At 46.4% G+C, this 16,697-nt stretch overlaps 1 long non-coding RNA gene across 1 annotated transcript; it reads left to right on the top strand.

The window, feature by feature from the left end:
• The first annotated feature begins 5,393 nt into the window (after positions 1 to 5,393).
• LOC132406469 (uncharacterized) lies at positions 5,394 to 15,678 on the top strand. Its single transcript, XR_009516170.1, has 3 exons — positions 5,394 to 6,463; positions 7,430 to 10,396; positions 10,482 to 15,678. It is a non-coding gene; the product is annotated as an uncharacterized LOC132406469 (long non-coding RNA).
• Positions 15,679 to 16,697: the final 1,019 nt, after the last annotated feature.

Here is a 16,697-nt window from a genome sequence, read left to right as displayed (position 1 = left end):
TCTAGTCCATGCTAAAACCATTTAAACTGCCTAGTCCCAAGGACTTGCACCAGGCCTGTAGCCCTCCATACCCCTGTCAACTACGTAACTATCCAAACTTCACTTAAACATTGAAATTGAGCTTGCATGCACCACTTCTGCTGGCAGTTCATTCTTCACTCTCACAAACCTCTGAGTGAAGAAGTTTCCCCTCATGTTCCCCTTCAACTTTTCACCTTCCACCCTTAACCCATGATCTCTGGTTGTAGTCCCATCCAACCTCGGCGGGAAAAGCTTGCTTGCATTTACCCTCTCTATACCTTTCATAATTTTGTTTACTCTTCTGATTCTTTATTTTTTTCAGTAAACATGTTCCTTGGAATGTGCTTTACGAAGGGTGATTGATAAGTTTGTGGCCTAAGGTAGAAGGAGTCAATTTTAGAAAACCTGGCACATTTACTTATCAATGTAGTCCCCTCCTACATTTACACACTTAGTCCAGCGGTCGTGGGGCATACGGATCTTGGACCTCCAGAAAGTGTCAACCGCAGGTGTGATTGATAAGTTCGTGGCCTAAGGCAGAAGGAGATGAGTTATACAGCTCTCGTTACATGCACACGCAGGTCAACTCTTTGAGTGATTATGCAGAAAATTTGAAGTTAATAATTCATCTCCTTCTACGTTAGCGCATGAGTTATTAACCTCAAACTTTCTGCATAATCACTCAAAGAGTTAACCTGCATGTGCATGTAACGAGAGCTGTATAACTAATTTCCACCTACCGTAGGCCACAAAATTATCAATCACCCATCTGTGGACACTTCCTGGAGGTCCAAGATCTGTATGCTCCATGACTGCTGGACTAAGTGTGTAAATGTAGGAGGGGGCTATGTCAAGAGATAAATGAGCTAGGTTTTCTAAAATTGACTCCTTCTACCTTAGGCCATGAACTTATCAATCACCCCTCGCATATTATTCATGTATTGATTCATGAGACGTGGGCATTGCTGGTGTTTATGGCCATTCCTTCCTTCTTCACATCCAAGGGCTAGTCAAGCCTCAGCCTTTTCTTTGTGGCAGTCCTCATGTTGCACGGAATCAACATGTTGCATTACTGTCAGGGAGAATATCACTCTCGGTGAAGCTAATATAACAAAGCTTCTCTGAAGCAGAAGTTCCAACTGGGATTGACTGACTTTAGGCAGCGGGGAGGTCAAACTCCCCAAGGATCTAAAAACTAATATTTAATTCTTTTATAAACTTGGTAGCACAAGCAAGCTGGAGTTTGTTCCCTTTGCCTAATTGCCCTCGACAAAATGGTGGTGCGTCGTCTTCTTGAAAAGCTGTTGCCCTTCTGGGGAAGCTGTTCCTTTACTGTGATCTTGGGCGGTGGGAGGGGGGGTGTTGAAGTTGCAGGATTTAGACCCGGCAGGAGTGGAGGGTAGACACAGTGTTTTTAAGTTAGGGCAATGTGTGCTTTGGAAGGAATTGTCCATGTAGTGGCATTCCCTTGTAAGAACCTAAGACAGTTTGAACAGCAGTAGGCCACTCGGCCCCTCAAGCCTGCTGCATATTCCTCGTGATCACGGATTCCTCTTCTGCCCCAGCTCCCCATGGCTCTCTCATGTAATGTCACAATATATCTGCTTCCTCTGTAAGTACGCCCAGTGATCAGCTCTTCACTGCCCCGTTGCCCATTGAACTAAACAGATGAAGCCAGGGGTTTGGATGTCAGACAAGCCAGATGCCAGTGGTGAGGGAGAGATGTTTCAGGGGGTGTAATGGATAACTGTCAAAGGTGTGGTCCTAACCCCAGTGCATGGTGCCAAAGTTGTAGACTGAGCCTCCGCTAATCCGTTCAAGTGGAGAATATTTAACGGATGCTTGACCTGTGTTGTGTGAGTAGCGGAGAAACTTCGAAGGGGAGCTAGATAAAAATAATGTTGCTGAATATTCCCCTTCTGGAGATAGAAAAGCCAAAATCATGTACACAGGTACACGTTTGTATAGGGGGGATGAATAAACTTATCTGCAGAAACATCACAGGCGCATAGCATCAAATGCAGAACACTCACAAGGCAAGCATAAATTAAATACAATTTTCAGAACAAAGCACACTTAGAACAATAAAAACAAAGTCCACTGTAACACATACAAAGCGCTGGAGGAATTTAGCAGGCCAGGCAGCATCTATGGAAAAGAGTGAACAGTTGACACTTTGGGCCGAGACCCTTCTTCAGGACCGGAAAGGAAGAGGACAAGTCAGAGTAAGGAGGTGGGGGGAGCGGAGGAAGAAGCACAAGGTGATAGTTGAAACCGGGAGAGGGAGAGGAGGTGTAGTTGATAAAGGGCTGGAGATAGCAGAGGGCAGAATACCATGGAAGAAAGGGAAGAAGCAGGAGTACAAGAGGGAGATGATGGGTAGGTAAGCTGAGAGAGAAAGGAAAACAGGAGTGGGAAATGGCGAAGGAGGTGGGGGAGGGGGCAATTACCAGAAGTTTGAGAAGCCGATGTTCAAGCCATCAGGTTGACGGCTGCCCAGACGGACTATAAGGTCTTGCTCCTCCAACCCGAGTGTGGCCTCATTGCAGCAGTAGGGGAGGCCATGGACTGACCTGTTGGAATGGGAATGGGAAGTAGAACTGAAACGGGTAGCCATCGGGAGATCCCGCTTTTTGTTGTGGACGCAGTGAAGGTGCTCGGTGAAGTGGTCTCCCAATCTGTGTTGGGTCTCACCAACATACAGGAGCCCACCCTGGGAGCTCGGGTATGCTAGATGATCTCAACATTGTGCTGCAAAGTGTTGCAGTACTGAGATAGTGATTAAGGTTGTTCCAACTGGCTCATGAACCAAATAGTCGTAGTTGTGCTTGCTATAGTAGCGCAGCGGCCATTATTACAGCTTGGCCATCAGAATGTGGAGTTCATTAAGAAAAGTTGAACATCCTTCCAGCAGTGCATAGCTTTCCTCTGAGCACTCCAGTTTCTTCCCACAGTCCAAAGAGATTTTGGTCAGTAGGTTACTCGGTCATTGTAAATTGTCCTATGGTTAGACTGGGGTTAAATAGGTGGGTTTCTGGCAGTGAGGCTCATTTGAACCGAAGAGCCTGTTCTGTGCTGCCTCTCTAAATAAATAAAACAGTAAGTTTCTAGTTACCCGTGAACCTGGTGGGGTAGGAGTTCAGACTTCTGTCCAATGTGAGGTTTTGAAGCAGTGGCTCAAGTAGATTCCACCGATGGTGCAGTGATTTGAGTCCTCTACTTCACACCCCACACTTCCCGTTTCTACCTCCTAACCCAGATCCACAAACCTAAACCTGCCTGTCCAGGTAGACCGATTGTCTCAGCTTGCTCCTGCCCCACTGAACTCATTTCTGCATACCTTGACACTGTCTTCTCCCCCCTTGTTCAATCTCTTCCCACCTATGTTCGGGACACTTCTCATGCTTTGAATTTTTTCAATGATTTTAAGTTCCCTGGCCCCCACCATCTTATTTTCACCATGGACGTTCAGTCCCTAGACACCTCCATCCCCCACCGAGATGGTCTCGAAGCTCTTCGCTTTTTTTTGGATTCCAGACCTAACCAATTCCCCTCCACCACCACTCTGCTCCGTCTAGTGGAATTAGTTCTTACTCTCAATAATTTCTCCTTTGGCTCCTCCCACTTCCTCCAAACCAAGGGTGTAGCCATGGGCACCCGCATGGGTCCCAGTTATGCCTGCCTTTTTGTTGGCTTTGTGGAACAGTCCATGTTCCAAGTCTATACGGGTATCCGTCCCCCTCTTTTCCTTCGCTACATCGACGACTGCATTGGTGCTGCCTCCTGCACGCATGCTGAGCTCGTCGACTTCATTAACTTTGCCTCCAACTTTCACCCTGTCCTCAAATTTACCTGGTCCATTTCCGACACCTCCCTCCCCTTTCTTGATCTTTCTGTCTCCATCTCTGGAGACGGCCTATCTACTGATATCTACTATAAACCTACAGACTCTCACAGCTACCTGGACTATTTCTCTTCCCACCCTGTCTCTTGCAAAAATGCTATCCCCTTCTCACAATTCCTCCGTCTCCGCCACATCTGCTCTCAGGATGAGGCTTTTCATTCCAGGACGAAGGAGATGTCTTCCTTTTTTAAACAAAGGGGCTTCCCTTCTTCCACCATCAACTCTGTTCTCAAATGCATCTCTCACATTTCCCGCACATCTGCCCTCACCCCATCCACCCGCCACCCCACTCGGGATAGGGTTCCCCTTGCCCTTACCTACCACCCCACCAGCCTCCAGGTCCAACGTATAATTCTCTGTAACTTCCGCCACCTCCAACGGGATCCCACTACCAAACACATTTCCCCCCCCCTCTGCTTTTCGCAGGGATCGCTCCCTACGCGACTCCCTTGTCCACTCGTCCCCCCCCCTCATCCCTTACCACCGATCTCCCTCCTGGCACATATCCTTGCAAGCGGAACAAGTGCTACACCTGCCCTTACACTTCCTCCCTCACCACCATTCAGGGCCCCAGACAGTCCTTCCAGGTGAGGCGACACTTCACCTGTGAGTCGGCTGGTGTGGTATACTGCATCCGGTGCTCCCGATGTGGCCTTTTATATATTGGCGAGACCTGATGCAGACTGGGAGACCGTTTCGCTGAACACCTACGCTCGGTCCGTCAGAAAAAGCAGGATCTCCCAGTGGCCACACATTTTAATTCCACGTCCCATTCCCATTCTGATATGTCTATCCATGGCCTCCTCTATTGTCAAAATGAATCCAAACTCAGGTTGGAGGAACAACACCTTATATACCGGCTGGGTAGCCTTCAACCTGATGGCATGAACGTTGACTTCTCAAACTTCAGTTAATGCCCCTCCTCCCCTTCTTACCCCATCTCTGACATATTTAGTTGTTTGCCTGTTCTCCATCTCCCTCTGGTGCTCCCCCCCCCCCTTTCTTTCTCCTGAGGCCTCCTGTCCCATGATCCTTTCCCTTCTCCAGCTCTGTATCACTTTCGCCAATCACCTTTCCAGCTCTTAGCTTCATCCCACCCCCTCCAGTCTTCTATCATTTCGCATTTCCCCCTCCCCCCACTACTTTCAAATCTCTTAGTACCTTTCCTTCCAGTTAGTCCTGACGAAGGGTCTCGGCCTGAAACGTTGACAGCGCTTCTCCCTATAGATGCTGCCTGGCCTGCTGTGTTCCACCAGCATTTTGTGTGTGTTGTTGAGTCCTCTACTCTCTTCTTACAATATTGAATTTGAATTGCTGTATCAGAGAATGATGCAACTAGTCAGGATATTTTCGACAGTACATTGAAGAAGTTAGGGTTAAGGTTACAATAATGAGAGCCAGGATTTATTGACTTCACACTTTAAAAACATGTGCAAAGTACGGCTGCAGAATTTGAATGGATGAATTGTTTGTTTCTGAGCAACTGCAACCCCTCCTGTGCCATCCGTCTATTTCTTTGATAATCGTGTTAAGGAGAGGCACAGGCGCTGGCTGCCTCTGGTGTGGTGCCTTTCGGACGTCAGCCAAAACCCAAACCCGCAGGTGGTCTGGGCTGCGTCATTTGGTGAACGCAGACAAAACGCTGGAGGAACTCAACAGAAGAGGCAGCATCTACTGAGGGAAATGGACGGTCAGTGTCGCGGGCCAAGACCCTTCACTGAAATGTCAGTTATTCATTTCCATCCAGAGGTTCTGCCTGTCCAGCTGAGTTCCTCCAGCACCTTGTGTGTGTTGTGTCAGATATCGAGAATCTGCAGTCTCCTTTGTGCCTGCTTCAATTGGTGATGGAAAAGATTTTTTTTCACAATTGTCAGTGAACATGTCCTCTTCCACCCTCCTTTGTGTGATCTGACTCCATCTATTGAAACGTCTCCCCCTGATTATCATTGACTTCAGTTTTACTTGGGCTACTTGATACCAAATGCAGCAATAGATATGAAGATAATGACCATGTTAAGCCAGTTTAAATCTGTAGAGTGTGACATTTAATTAGACAGTCTGGCTTTATTTCCACCCAGTACTTTGCCCCGCAGGTTTTAAAGTAGAGATGGATTTTTACAAAGCCATGTTCAATTAAAGGTTTTCCTCTTGAAAGAGCAAAATCATTATTTTAATTGTCATAATCTGAAAAGAAAAATACAATCAGATGGTCTTAGTACATTCTGAATATTAAGACTAAGGAGGCAACTACCTAATTGGGAATGATTCTCTCATTACAAGGTGGGAGCTTATGGCGTGAAGCTCCTGGTTCACTGGGTGCATGCAGGTTCAGTACCAGTCTGAGGCAACAGGGGGCACTCTTGCCTAGTGGCTCTGCGGAGAGTGAGTGGGTTGGAACAGCAGTTCTGTCTTCAGTCTCTATCTCAGCGGAAGGGAGCCGGCAGACAGAATTAGCAGATCTCCCAAGCCCACACGCACCGGCGTGGGGACAGGGGCTCGAGGTCTCCACCGTGTCCCGTCAAACGTAGCAAGGCGAAGGTAACCAAAGTGCCCCGTTTCTCTACCTGTGGTGATGCAGCCTGTTATGAAGTAAACAGCTGATGTTTACACTGGAGGAACCAGCGGTCACATCATTAAGTTAGCTGATGATACGACAGTGGTGGGGCTCATCACCAACAACGATGAGATGGTCTACAGGGTGAAAGTCGAAGAGTTTGAGGCTCAGGGCCAGACAAATAACCTTTTTCTTAATGTCAACAAGGAGATGGTTATCAAGAGGACTCATACCAATCACCCTGCCCCCACCCCCACCTTTACGTTGGCAGCACAGCTGTGAAAACTGTGAGCGGTTTCAAACACTGGGGGGTGGGGGGGGGGGGTGTACATCTTGCATGGCTTCTCCAGGGCACATCCAGCACAATCAGGAAAGCTCAGCAGCGACTCGACTTTCTGAGGAGGCTGAAGAGAGCCGGGCTTTGCACACCCGTACTCTCGTTGTCCTGCAGATGAGCAGCAGAGGGCATCCTGACAAGCTGCATCAGAGCCTGCAATACAGCAGCTGGTAAGGCTCTGCAACGGGTAGTCAGTGTATTACTGGCACCTCCCTACCCACCATCAAGGACCTAAAGGTGTTAGAAAAGGGCCGGGAGCTTCACGAAGAACCCCACCCACCCTGCTCACAGATTGTTTGCCTCACTCCCATCAGGGAGGAGACGACATAGCTTCCACACCAGGAGCACCACGCTCAAAAACAGTCTAAGCCTGATCGACACCTCCACCCACGAATCCACAACTACTTTATTAATTCCCCATCAGCCACCTTATGCACAGCCCAGCGCCTTTATGCACATGCAATCAGTCTATGTGTATTAACGATCTTATGTTTTAAATTTGTTACGTGTGTTTTTTTGTTATTATCGTCAAGTTCTTTTACCTTTTGTGTTATCTTTATGCTGCATCAGTTTTTGAATAACAATTATTTTGTTCCCCTTACACTGTGTACAGGAAATGACATTAAACGATCGTGAATCTTGAACTCAGTGGATCGGGCTGCACCTGTGGCAGGCAGGAAGAGGGCAGTTGCTGCCTCGGGCCGAGACTCTTCCGGACAGATCAGATGAAAGGTCTCCACCACTGCATCCTGACCTGCTGAGCTCCTCCAGCTTTCTGCAGGCTGCTGTCCCCTGTGCGTTCAAAAACTGTTTGCAATCTCAGCGGCCTAAGCCGGGCTCAACTGTGCCTCGTTGAAATCATCTTCGGAATATTAGCTTTGCGTCAAACATGGGGCCGTGGAATAAAAGCCTCTATCCCTTTGCCCTGCTGTTTGGGAAGGGTATTGATACTGAGCGAGAGGTTTACCAGGATGCTGCCTGGATTAGAGAGCACGTTGTATCAGAAACGCTTGAGTGAGCTCGGGCTCTCTCTTTGGAGCGAAGGAGGTTAAGAGCTGTATAAGATGCTAAGAGCTCGCGAGAGTAGACAGTGCCTTTCTCCCACATTGGAAATGGCTAATATGAGAAGGCAGAATTATATCGTGATTGGAGATATGTGTAGAGGAGATGTCAAAAGGTGTTTTTCTTCACACAGACAGTGATGAGTGCATGGAATGTACGGCAGGGGTGGCGATAGAGCCAGATACATTAGGGGCATGTGAGAGTCCCTTAGATAGGCACATGGATGATAGAAAAATTGAGTTAATGTAGTAAGATTAATCTTGGTTATATTAAAGATTGACACAAGGTTGTGGCCTGCACTGTGCTGTACTAAGTTGTAAGGCCACCAAGGAAATCCTCGTCAGAAGAGAATGGCGGCGCCATATCACAATACCAAATGATGGCTCAGGTTGGAACGCAAGAGAACATAACGTCCAAACTGGGAAGCCGAGCAGGAGCTGGCAGAGACAGTATGCCATAGGTACAGGTTGGCTCCCTTGAATCCGTCATTCAGTGATCCAGCCCCACCGCTGGTTCAGAGGTGATTTTCGCCAGCCTAATTTCAGATTCCCCGCCTCGCCACGCCAACCCATTGCCACGGTTTTGGCGATGTCATCTGTGGAATCAGCTGTTGGCAGGGTCTTCACGAGAAGCAAGCCGCTCCTCTGCTTTAACCTTCATTTAGTTTTGTAACCTGTACTTATCTGGCCCTGGTGATGTCTGCATTGAATAACGGAAGCACTTCTTGTGGTGCAAAGCGCAAACACCGTTCCTTATCTGTACAAGATAAGGTGATCTATACAAGATAACTTCTCTTGCTTTTCATTTGTCTCTTTTTAAAAATTTGTCATCCAACCTGCACTATTTATAGAGTGTTTTAAAGGTAGGGAGAGGCGCTCATGAAATGAGTTAGAGGTGCCTATTTAATCCTAACCTATCTGCTGCACAGGGCCCAATCACTCTGGGTTGTGGTGGTCCTCCTGAGGAAGCCGAGCGAGGGGCAGACGTGCTTTGGGCATCAGCTGGTGCAGCAAGGAGAGCCACCCTCTCCCCGGGACAACGCCCTTAACTCCTGGTGGAGTCCATTGGGGCGCCGCCATGACGGGCTTTTTGCACCGATCTTTTTGGAGACGCTCGTCAGGTGGCATTTCTGTAGCATTTGTTTCCAGCTTTTGTCTACGAGGCTGAGTTCAGCCCGGATGGAAGGGAGCAAGGGAGCCGGCTGGATTCAAACTCGGGACCGTTCACCCCGGCGTCCAGCGCTGACGCCACTACGCCCCCAGCCGGCCCAGGGTGCGAGGGTTGGCGGGTTAATTAGTCGGTATAAATTGTGCCTAGTGCGTAGGTGGAAGAAAAATCTGGGGAGACTGGATGAGAATGTGGGGAGTGTAAAAAGTGTGGAGCAGCATCCAGCAACAAGAGCCCCCACCATCCAGACCGGGGGTCGGCAACCTGCGGCTCCCGAGCCATTTGTGGCTCTTTCACCTCTGTGCTGCGGCTCCCTGTGGCTTTGGGAAATAATTGGTCAGTATTTAATTAAAATGTATTTTATGTTAGTTTGTTAGCTTTTGAAATGTAATTATGGTGATCTTGTACATTTCCTGCCACATCCGAAACGGCTCACAATTAGCCGGCATTCCGGCTAAGGGAGATAGCCTACGGGGGTTTGTGAGTACGCGTCTTTTGCAGCATCTGCGTCCATGGGGGCTGGGTTGAGGGAGGCTTAAAAGCAAGGCTGTTTAGTTCGAATAAAGCTATCTTTGACTGCAGTTTACTGACACCGCTACAACGTGTTTTTATCGCTGGCTGTCCAGACGGAAGGTGCTGAAACGCTTTGTCGCGTGTCTGGAAGAAGTGAAAACTTTCCTGGGCAGCAAAGGGCTCACCTTTCCTGAGCTGGAACAGCCAGAGTGGCTGGAAAAGCTACACTTCATGGTAGACATGACAGCGCACCTGAACACGCTGAACACAGCTCTTCAGGGGAAAGGACGTACAGCCCTGCACATGTTGGAGGATGTTTTGGCATTCGAGCGCAAGTTGACAGTGCTTGCCAGAGATTTACAGAAAGGCACTTTGTCTCACTTCCCCAATTTGAGAGAGGTCAAACAAGGTCACGACATGATAATTTCGGAGTATTTACATTCTGCAATCATCGCAATGCAAACATCGTTTGGGAAACGCTTCTGTGAGTTCAGAGAGGAAAAAAACACATTATCCTTCCCGGTCACTCCCTTAAGCATCGATCCTTCCCTACTGAATACGACTGCATTGGCAGGTGTGAGTCAACCTGATCTTGAGATGGAACTGGCCGACATAGCCGACAAAGACATATGGGTGTCCAAGTTTAGACGCTTGACAGCAGACCTTGAAGATGTTGCCCGTCAGAAGGCCGTTCTTGCTCAGAAACACAAATGGAGTGATATTGAAAACCTCACAGATGACAGCTTGCGATCCTGTGTAAAGATGAAGGTGACATCATACAGCCCTGATGTGCAGACGCTGTGCGCTGAGGTCCAGGAGCAGAAATCCCATTAACCAAGTATGATAAATATTTTAATTGCCTATTATTTTACTTATATTCATATTTTTTCATAGTTCAGTGAAATAGTCCTTTCATTTTTCAGGATGACAGCTGGCTGACGTTATTTTTGGTTTGCTGCTGGCGGAAAATTTAAGTTCGGCGTTTTTCATAAATACAAGAAGGTCTCAAATAGACATTGAATATTTTACTTAAAAGTAACTTTCAACCCAACGTCTTTTTTTCGGAGTTCAAAATGTTTTTGTTGCATGCAGAAATGTAATTTCGTTTTCTCTGCAGGAGTTCATCAATTTCATAAATGCAACACATTATAGTTTGTTTATACATAGCATAAAGGCAAAAAAAAACGTTGTATGCAGTGTTATTTCATTTTAAATGTCAAACGGGTTTTGCGGCTCCCAGTGTTTTCTTTTCTGTGGGAAACGGGTCCAAGTGGCTCTTTCAGTGGTAAAGGTTGCTGACCCCTGATCCAGACCATGCTCACTTCTCACTGCTGCCATCAGGAAGGAGGTGCAGAAACCTCAAATCCCACACCACCAGGTTCAGAAACAGTGAAACACTACAACCATCAGGCTCTGAAACAGGTGTGGATAACTTCAGTCACCAGCACCGTGACCTGATTCAATAACCTACAGACTCGCTGTCAAGGAATCTTTACAACCCATGTTCTCAGTATTAACTTTTTTTTTATTTCCACAATTTGTCTTCTTTTGCACGTTGGATGTTTGTCAGTTTTGGGGAGAAAAAAGCACTTTTATGTTTCTCTGTGAATACCTGCAAGAAAATGAAACTCAAAGTGGAATATGGTAACATATATGTACTTTAATAATACATTTACTTTGAACTTCGCAATGGGATTAGTGTAGGATCGGCATAAATGTGTGGTTAATGGACAGTGAGGACTTGGTAGGCCAAAGAGCCTTTCTGTGACGTATCCCTCCGTGGCTATAACTGGAGGGAGTAGGTTTGAGGAGAATAATTTGGTGAAGCGAGGGGCATCTTTTTCGCACAGATGGTGGTGGGTTTGTGAAGCAAACTACCAGAGGACGTGGTAGAGGAGGGTAAAATTACAATGTTTCAGCAGGTACATGGAAAGGAAATGTTTAAAGGTATATCGGGATCAAATGCAGGCAAATGGTAGGTAGCTGAGGTAGGCAACTTGGTTGGCACTGACGAGTTGGGTTGAAGGGCCTTTTTTCCATGCTGTATTAGTCTATGACTCTGTAAACATTCAGCTCTGTGAGCTTCGTCACCAAGGTAGCCAACCTGGGGAATATATATGCACCTTTAACCACAAAGTTCCTGCTAAAATTACAACTGATTTATCTGGCCTTTTATTGCAATGTTCCTACCTGTGTATTAATAATACGTTGAAATTTCCGCCATAATGGCACTCGAGAAGTGCCATCACACCAGGGATGGGCTGCTTAACGAATGCCAAAGGCGACCCGGGTAGGTCACTAAACGTATCTTGGCATTAATGCTCCATCGTCAGTAGAGTAGACCAGAATCTGTGTTAGAGATCAGGAAAGGGTTAATAGCTATGGCTCATGTGTTGTGAACCTTGCGATTGGTTGCTCAAACCTAAAACAGCGTTCTGTTGCATTTGCCTCAGTCTGTTCCCCCCCCCCACCCGCCCGAGACTGCTTCCTGCGTAAAGGAAAAGAGATTCACAACGCTGACAAACTACTTCCTCGCCGCAAATTAGTGTCAAATGACAGAATTTCACAAGTAATATCGCTGACAGTGATTCAGCGCACAAAAGCAAATAAAAAAAACCCCACCTTGAACACAATCACCCAGGACTGATTTGCAGTTGAGATTTGAGTTGTAATCAATGGGAAATTGAATTTGTTTTGTGTGAGATCTCTTGCCTGGCTCAGGACAAGGTGTACACTATTTTACCTGAAATAAATTTCTGTCTGCATTGATTTTATCATTTAATTAAATTGGATCACTACTAAAATTAATTGCGTTTATTAAATTACATTGCAATTTTCGTGGATAGCTGTAGAGACCAGCCAGTCAGCTACAAGCTAAATATATATTTCCAGACTTATTACTTTGCACAAAAACATGGGATTAATTAAAATCGATATTCAGAATTTTATTCTCTAGATTTTCAAATTACTCATGGTTGGCAAAATTAGCTTGTTCTTGGTTACTTCCCACATAAGTCACTGAGCAAAACATTGATTTAATGGCTCAATTACAAACTCACAACCCAACCTTGCATCTGACCTTCTGCCCCTACAGCCAAACTATTGACATCATTTTACATTGTTCTCATTGCGTACAGAGCCAAAGACTACGACAGCACAAAAATCAGGCCCTTCAGCCCATCTAATGAGCGCCAGCTCGCTCTGCCTAGTCGCATCTACCTCCTTCATCCATGTATCTTGGTGGCACGGTAGCGTAGTGACTAGCACAACGCTTTACAGTACAGGCAACCCGGGTTCCATTCCTGCTGCTGTCTGCAAGGAGTTTGTACGTCCTCCTCGTGACTGTACGGGATTCCTCCAGGTGTTCCAGTTTCCTACCATCCGAAGTCAGACTGGTTGGTAGCTTAAATGGCCATTGAAAATTGTCCTGTGATTAGGCTGGGATTAAATCAGCGGGGTGCTGGGCAGAGCAGCTCGAAGGTCAAGAAGGATCTGTTCTGTGCTGAATCTCAATAAATAAAAATCTTCCCTCGACTGTTGTAATTGAACCTGCATCCACATCTGCTGGCTGCTTGTTCCACACTCGCACCATCCTCTTCAGTGAAGGAAATTCTCCTTAAATATTGCACCTTTCACCCTAAACATATCACCTCCAGTTGTAGACTCACTAAGTGGAGAATCCCTGCATGTATTTACCATATCTGGACCCTTCTGATTTTGTAAAAGATCTCCATTCATTTTCTTACGTTCCAGTTAATAAAGTCCAAACCCATTTGTCCTTTCCCTATAACTCAGGTCCTCAAGTCTCGATAACACCCTTGCAAATTTTCTCTTCACCCTTTCAAGCTTATTGATATTTTTTTCTGTGGGTGGGTGACCAGAACTGCAATACTACTTTCATATGCCACAGAAAGGGGCAACTCAGCCCATGAGTCTCTGTCACAGAAGATCCATCAGTCCCACTAACCCCCCTCAATTCCCTTCTCTCTCTCTCATGCCCATGAACTCTCTAACTGGATCGTCCTCCTACCCACCTACATCCAAGTCAACTTACAACAGCGAATTAGCGCACCAGCCAGCAGCTCTTTAGCGGTGTAGGAAGAAACTGGAGCACTTGGTGGCCAGAGGGAGAGCGTGCAAACTCCACACAGACAGCACACCACAGGGAGAGCATGCAAACGCCGCACAGCAGAAAGGTCAGAACAGAATTGAAATGACCAGAAGTTACAAAATAAATAAATAACGCAAAAGAGGAACACAAGGTGGTGCTCAAGAGGGAGGAACTGCTCAGAAATCTAATGGCAGAAGGGAAGAAGCTGATCTTAAAATGTTGGGTCACGTCCTCCCTGATGGTAGTAATGTGAAAGGACACGTCCTGATGGTGAGGGTCCTTAATAATGGATGTCGTCCTCCTGATCTTCTCGAGAAGATGTTCTTGAAGATGGAGAGGTTTGTGCCCGAGCTGGAGCTGGCAGAGTCCACAGCTCACCGCCGCCTCTTTCCATCCTGCACACTGGACCATACCAGTGTTGATATGAGTCGGAATTCTCCCCACTGTGTATCAGTAGAAATCTACATGAATCTTTGCTGACATATCAAATCTCCTCAAACTGCTAAGGAAGTGGAGCCAAAGGCCAAATTTCTTCATGACTCCATCAATGTGTTGGGCCCCGGATAGATCTTCCGTGATTTTGACACCAAGTAACCTTTCTCCTGTTGACCCCTCGAAGAAGACTGGTGTGCGTTCTTCTGACCTGTCCTTCCTGAAGCCCACGGTTACCGCCAGGAGTGAGCTAGATCAGCTGGTGGAATGATGTCACAACAACAACAACCTCTCACTCAGCCTCAAGACTAAGCTTCCGATTGAGGTCTTCAGGAAGGGGAAGTCGGGAGAACTCGTACGTTGATCCTACTCCCAACAATTCCCCTCAAATTCTATCACACATCTACACACTCGGGGAAATAAACAGTGGCCAACTAACCTCCTAGCCCCTATGTCTTTGGGATGTGGGAGAAAACTGGAGAACGCAGGGAAAACTGCCACAGTCACAGGGAGAACGTGCAAACTCCACACAGACAACACCATGGTCAAGATTGAACCTGTGTCTCTGACACTGAGGTTCCACTAGGACTCTGCACTGGGACTATCATGATAGACAGAGATTTGGGGATTTCTCAACACAGGGGGATTTCAATCCATGGACACCCCTTCCTCAGAGGGTGCCCATTTGTTTAGAGCCTTTGAGGACGAAGCGGAGTGCCTCAGTGGATTGGAGAGTGCAGGAAGGAATGGGGATGTGGTGGGAGATCAGTTGTGACAGAAGAACATGCAAAACCCCCTGTTCACACCAAAGCTCTGCTTTCTCCCAATGTGTTGACAAAGGTTTCTCCTTTGGAAGTGATCATTGAACTTATTCTACATTAGAAGATATTATACAACATTTTATCTCAGTACTGAACATGACTGCAACCTGCAACTACAGCCTATGACACTTCTGATTCCGACCTCAGTTCTGTTGGAAGCTTCTTTTTAAATTACAAGGCTTAACCACTCTTTGACTCCCTACAAAGGAGAACTCTACTGTTCAGCTGCCGTGCAACTTGACAAAGTTTTTCCCAAACCTCCTTAGTTTGTAATCCAAAAATATCATCGGGGTATTGTCCCCACCTCCCTAACTCAACACATCTATCAGAAAAGTTGTATATGGAGAGCCCCCAGCATTGTCAAAAGCCCCTCCCATCCTTCCCAGAATCTCTTTGCCCTCCTATCGTCATGCTGAAGGTACCATTGCCACCAGAACCATCGGGGTTCTTCTCCCAAGTTGTTAAACTTCTTAACACCCCGATGCTACTCAGCATGTACGTGCACCATGAATGAATGCCCTGTGCCCACCATGCCCAACTCATAGACGCACTGGTCACTTCTCATCTTTTATTGCTGCTGTCTCACAGATTTATAGAACTGCTATTATTATTATAATAGTGTCAGTAACATTACACTGTCTTACGCAAGTCCTCGCACTTTATGCCAACCTGCTAGCCTTCGGGCCCTGCCACTCAGGGACTTGTTTTGTGAGTGTATGTGCTGGGTCGTAACTTCTGTACATGCGCTGTGTGTGGCTACCCCAGAGGAACATTGTTTCATGTGTATGGTTGAATGACAATAAATTGGAATTCGAAAAACTTTATCTTTTTTTTAAACTTTTTTTATTGCATTTTTAAATGATTACAAAGTATGAAAAAAACAATGTATATAACCCATACCCCCTCCCCTTAACCCCTCCCCCCTGAAAATTTGATTGACATGGCCTTCTCTTATGAACTTACCACTTTCATCCTGCTTGACTGTTACAAGACCGTGAATGGTTGCCACTCAGCCATAAAGAACAGCACAGATGCTGTGATGAGGGAGATAGTTTATCGTCATTCTCAGAGGTAGTTTCAGAGTTTTTACTCCAGTGACGTTTACCGTCGCTGCCACACCAAAGCCACATCGTTACTAACATGATGCCTGGTAACTTTTGCTGATATTGTCATTTGGCAGGGGTCCTGGAGAACAGCTAGTGTTTGACTAACTGAATACTTAAGCAATTTTGTTCAGCTTACATCCCTGTAGCTTCCTGAGGTAGGAATTTCAGCCAGTGTTGGTTGTCTGTGAATTATGCACTCTTGCTGAGGGTATCTGAGTTCAGTGTTTAATGGCAAGATGGTATCTCTCAGTTTATGCTTTGTGTCTGACTTTACAGCTTCCAGATTCTGAATGTTCAGTCACCAACACCCTTCCTCTTATTCTATGCCCCCTACCATAGGTGACAACATCTAATGTCCGATGTGTGTCTCCCAACAGGGAGTGAAAGTAGACAGGGAGGAACGGCTTATAGGAGAGCTCTCGGTATTAAGTGTGAAATTTATGCATTTATAGTGTTGGTACTGTAACAATGATATTTTATTTACACTCAGTACAAGAGTTGAACCCAGTGTGGTCTTTCTGTCCACTTGAACCAGTCTGGGTGTTGTCCTCTGACCTCACTCATTCACAAGGTGTTTTTACCCACAGAACTGCCACTCTATGGATTTTTTTTTTTGTCTTTCACATGATTCACTCTGGAGACAAGTTGTGCATAAAAATCCCAGGAGAT

The sequence above is a fragment of the Hypanus sabinus genome, chromosome 16 (assembly GCF_030144855.1).
Source record: "Hypanus sabinus isolate sHypSab1 chromosome 16, sHypSab1.hap1, whole genome shotgun sequence".
NCBI classification, from domain to species: domain Eukaryota; kingdom Metazoa; phylum Chordata; class Chondrichthyes; order Myliobatiformes; family Dasyatidae; genus Hypanus; species Hypanus sabinus.
The sequence above is the reverse complement of the archived record's forward strand: the minus strand, read 5'-3'. Positions and strand labels throughout refer to the sequence as shown.